The sequence below is a fragment of the Salvelinus alpinus genome, chromosome 10 (assembly GCF_045679555.1).
Source record: "Salvelinus alpinus chromosome 10, SLU_Salpinus.1, whole genome shotgun sequence".
In the NCBI taxonomy this organism is placed as follows: Eukaryota; Metazoa; Chordata; class Actinopteri; order Salmoniformes; family Salmonidae; genus Salvelinus; species Salvelinus alpinus.
The window spans coordinates 48,193,329-48,198,805 of NC_092095.1; positions in this window are offsets into that span (position 1 = coordinate 48,193,329).

A 5,477-nucleotide genomic window follows, 5' to 3' on the forward strand; every position below is an offset into this window, starting at 1 on the left:
CATCAATGGCACGAGATTATCGCTAGCTGATGTTTTGTTAAACCATCACTTCGTGTGAAATTCACCCACAAAACTGATCTCAATTGCAGCCTTTATTGGTCACATCATTACTGCTCCCTAACAGATTATGTAAGTGTTACCTCAGTCCTTCTTGCAACCAAAGTCCTTTAAGATATGTTCACCCTCTGGTTGGTATTATCTTCGGAACTATTTAGTCCTTTTTAACAGACTAAGGGTGATTTATCTAGTGGACAAGCATTCCATACAACATAAAATCAAGTATGGTGGAACAAACTCCCCACGACGCCAGGTCAGCGGAATCAATCACCACCTTCCGGAGACACCTGAAACCCCACCTCTTTAAGGAATACCTAGGATAGGATAAAGTAATCCTTCTAACCCCCCCCCCCCCTTAGAGTTAGATGCACTATTGTAAAGTGGTTGTTCCACTGGACATCATAAGGTGAATGCACCAACTTGTAAGTCGCTCTGGATAAGAGCGTCTGCTAAATGACTTAAATGTAAATGTAAATGTATTTCCTCATTTACCACTGCAAATCTACTGTGGCAATTTACCCGACACTTTGTATGAATGAAAACTTTTAGTGTAGCCTGTTAATATTTTTTATTTGTTTCCTATTTATGTTAGCCATTAAAATACTACTGTCTTTAAAATAAAAGTGTCTGTTATGGTAATTTCTTATCAATATCGGGATATCTAAAATGTGTAACTAAATCAAAGGGGGGGGGATTGAGGTATTGTGCTAGAAGGGTATGGGTCGGAAATCAAACCCATACCGGTAGGCCTATACAGTTGAAGTCGGAAGTTTACATACACCTTAGCCAAATACATTTACTCTCAGTTTTTCACAATTCCTGACATTTAATCCTAGTAAAAATTCCCTGTTTTAGGTCAGTTAGGATCACCACTTTTTTTTAAGAAAGTGAAATGTCAGAATAATAGTAGAGAGAATTATTTATTTCAGCTTGTATTTCTTTCATCACATTCCCAGTGGGTCAGAAGATTACATACACTCAATTAGTATTTGGTAGCATTGCCATTAAATTGTTTAACTTGGGTCAAACGTTCCGGGTTAGCCTTCCACAAGCTTTAGTCAATAAATTGGGTGAATTTTGGCCCATTCCTCCTGACAGAGCTGGTGTAACTGAGTCAGGTTTGTAGTTGTGACCACACATTTTCTATAGGATTGAGGTCAGGGCTTTGTGATGGCCACACCAATACATTGACTTTGATGTCCTTAAGCCATTTTGCCACAACTTTGGAAGTATGCTTGTGGTCATTGTCCATTTGGAAGACCCATTTGCAACCAAGCTTTAACTGCCTGACTGATTTCTTGAGATGTTTCTTCAATATATCCACATCATTTCCCCCTCTCATGATGTCATCTATTTTGTGAAGTGCACCAGTCCCTCCTGCAGCAAAGCACCCCCACAATATGATGCTGCCACCCCCGTGCTTCACGGTTGGGATGGTGTTCTTCGGCTTGCAAGCTTCCCCCTTTTTCCTCCAAACATAACAATGGTCATTATGGCCAAACAGTTCTATTTTTGTTTCATCAGACCAGAGGACATTTCTCCAAAAAGTACGATCTTTGTCCCCATGTGCAGTTGCAAACCGTAGACTGGTTTTTCATAGCGGTTTTGGAGCAGTGGCTTCTTCCTTGCTGAGTGGCCTTTCAGGTTATGTCGATATAGGATTTGTTTTACTGTGGATATAGATACCTTTGTACCTGTTTCCTCCAGCATCTTCACAAGGTCCTTTGCTGTTAGCCTTAGAACACTGCAGCTACTCAGGAGGCACATGCCAGTTATTTGACAAGGGCATTAACCTCTTTGACTTATTTTTTTTACAATGTACAAATATAAATTGACATGTTGTATAGACCTCCTATGTATTTATCCTTTAAAGATGTGTGTGAAACGGATACGCAAACAGGTGGAATTTTATCATACAGATGTCGGATCTTAATTTGGCCTGTTTCATAGCAGGAGGAAACAATCCTGCAGCAGGAGTGTTTGAATAGCTGAAGGAATATTTATACATAGCCTAACCATACAACATGGGCGAGCATCCACTCTGGAGTAAAGTTTATCGTTCTACTTAGTAGAACTACATCTGTCAATCAACTAATGGCCCAAATCATGTCAACACCACCTTTCATTATATGGTTAGGCTAACGGGTAGCCTACAGAACACGTTGGATAAACGCGTCTGCTAAATGGCATATATTTTATTATTGGAATATAATCAAATAACAAGGGGCCTATTGCAACCATCTATGGCACTAGATTAACCATCAATGGCACGAGATTAACCATCAATGGCACGAGATTATCGCTAGCTGATGTTTTGTTAAACCATCACTTCGTGTGAAATTCACCCACAAAACTGATCTCAATTGCAGCCTTTATTGGTCACATCATTACTGCTCCCTAACAGATTATGTAAGTGTTACCTCAGTCCTTCTTGCAACCAAAGTCCTTTAAGATATGTTCACCCTCTGGTTGGTATTATCTTCGGAACTATTTAGTCCTTTTTAACAGACTAAGGGTGATTTATCTAGTGGACAAGCATTCCATACAACATAAATCAAGTATTTCCTCATTTACCACTGCAAATCTACTGTGGCAATTTACCCGACACTTTGTATGAATGAAAACTTTTGGTGTAGCCTGTTAATATTTGTATTTGTTTCCTATTTATGTTAGCTATTAAAATTCTACTGTCTTTAAAATAAAAGTGTCTGTTATGGTAATTTCTTATCAATATCGGGATATTTAAAATGTGTAACTAAATCAAAGGGGGGGATTGAGGTATTGTGCTAGAAGGGTATGGGTCGGAAATCAAACCCATACCGGTAGGCCTATACAGTTGAAGTCGGAAGTTTACATACACCTTAGCCAAATACATTTAAACTCAGTTTTTCACAATTCCTGACATTTAATCCTAGTAAAAATTCCCTGTTTTAGGTCAGTTAGGATCACCACTTTTTTTTAAGAATGTGAAATGTCAGAATAATAGTAGAGAGAATTATTTTTTTCAGCTTGTATTTCTTTCATCACATTCCCAGTGGGTCAGAAGATTACATACACTTAATTAATATTTGGTAGCATTGCCATTAAATTGTTTAACTTGGGTCAAACGTTCCGGGTTAGCCTTCCACAAGCTTTAGTCAATAAATTGGGTGAATTTTGGCCCATTCCTCCTGACAGAGCTGGTGTAACTGAGTCAGGTTTGTAGTTGTGACCACAACATTTTCTATAGGATTGAGGTCAGGGCTTTGTGATGGCCACACCAATACATTGACTTTGATGTCCTTAAGCCATTTTGCCACAACTTTGGAAGTATGCTTGGGGTCATTGTCCATTTGGAAGACCCATTTGCAACCAAACTTTAACTTCCTGACTGATATCTTGAGATGTTTCTTCAATATATCCACATCATTTCCCCCTCTCATGATGTCATCTATTTTGTGAAGTGCACCAGTCCCTCCTGCAGCAAAGCACCCCCACAACATGATGCTGCCACCCCCGTGCTTCACGGTTGGGATGGTGTTCTTCGGCTTGCAAGCTTCCCCCTTTTTCCTCCAAACATAACAATGGTCATTATGGCCAAACAGTTCTATTTTTGTTTCATCAGACCAGAGGACATTTCTCCAAAAAGTACGATCTTTGTCCCCATGTGCAGTTGCAAACCGTAGTCTGGCTTTTTTATAGCGGTTTTGGAGCAGTGGCTTCTTCCTTGCTGAGCGGCCTTTCGGGTTGCGTCGATATAGGATTTGTTTTACTGTGGATATAGATACTTTTGTTCCTGTTTCCTCCAGCATCTTCACAAGGTCCTTTGCTGTTGTTCTGGGATTGATTTGCACTTTTTGCACCAAAGTACGTTAATCTCTTAGAGACAGAACGCGTCTCCTTCCTGAGCGGTATGACAGCTGCGTGGTCCCATGGTGTTTATACTTGCGTACTATTGTTTGTACAGATGAACATGGTACCTTGGAAGTTTGGAAATTGCTCTCAAGGATGAACCAGACTATTGAAGGTCTACAATTTCTTTTCTGAGGTCTTGGATGATTTCTTTTGATTTTCTCATGATGTCAAGCAAAGAGGCACTCAGTTGAAGGTAGGCCTTGAAATACATCCACATTTACACCTCCAATTGACTCAAATGATGTCAATTACCCTAACAGAAGCTTCTATGACATCATGACATTTTCTGGAATTTTCCAAGCTGTTTAAAGGCACAGTCAACTAAGTGTATGTAAACTTCCGACCCACGGGAATTGTGATACAGTGAATTATAAGTGAAATAATCTGTCTGTAAAATTTTTGGGGAAAAATGACAAAGTAGATTTTGCCGCCAAAACTATAGTTTGTTAACAAGAAATTTGTGGAGTTTTAATGACTCCAACCTAAGTGTATGTAAACTTCCGACTTCAACTGTATATATACGCTGAAGGCAATGGCCCTAACCTCTAGACCATCCCAGGCCACGATTGAACTACATTTTGACACTTGATATGTAACCTTAGGTTCACTAGAAACCACAAGCCGTCCTCTTTTTCGATAATATAAACTGTAGATCTAAAAAAATCATGGGCTGTTTTTTGGGGGTTTTAACGCCAGAGTCACTCTCTTTCATGCGCCATTCCACTCCATTCCGTGGACTACCTCACTATTCTCAATTTCATCTTTTCTTTACATCTGCTATTCTACTTCTATATGTCCAGTGTGGCTCAGTTGGTAGGGCATGGTGCTTGCAATACCAGGAGACATATGAAGTTGCATATGAAGTTGCTCTGGATAAGAAATCAAACTTAATTTGTCACAGGCGCCAAATACAACTGATGCTTGCTTACAAGCCCTTCCCAACCAGCCTTGTATGAACCATTCTGATCTTGCGAGCTTACAATCTGTTTTGCTAGAGGGAAAGGCTCGCTAGATCAGGGACGTGTTAGTACGAGGCTCGTTGGGAATGGCTCGTAAACAAACATTTCACGGTAAAGTCTTACAACCAGTTGTATTCGGCGCCTGTGACAAATCAAATTTTACAGAATGGAGCTACAGTATTTACAGGGAGTACCAGTACCAGATCAATGGCAGAGGTACAAGGTATTTTGAGGTGGATACTGTATGTACATGAAGGCAGGGTAAAGTGACTAGGCATCAGGATAGATAATAATAAGAGTAAAATAAAGAACAGAGTAGCAGCAGCAAATCATGTGTGTGTGAGTGTGCATGTGTATAATGTGTATGTATGTGTGTTTGTGTTACGTTGGTCTGCGTGTTTGTGTTATGTGTGTGTGTGTGCATATGTAGTGTATGTGAATGTGTGTGGGTTTTATGAGTGTCAATTTAGTGTGTGTGAATGAGTGTGTAGATGGTTTGTATATATAGTCTAGTGAGTGTGCGTAGGGTCAGTGCAAGATAGAGTAAGTGCAGATAGTTTGGGTACC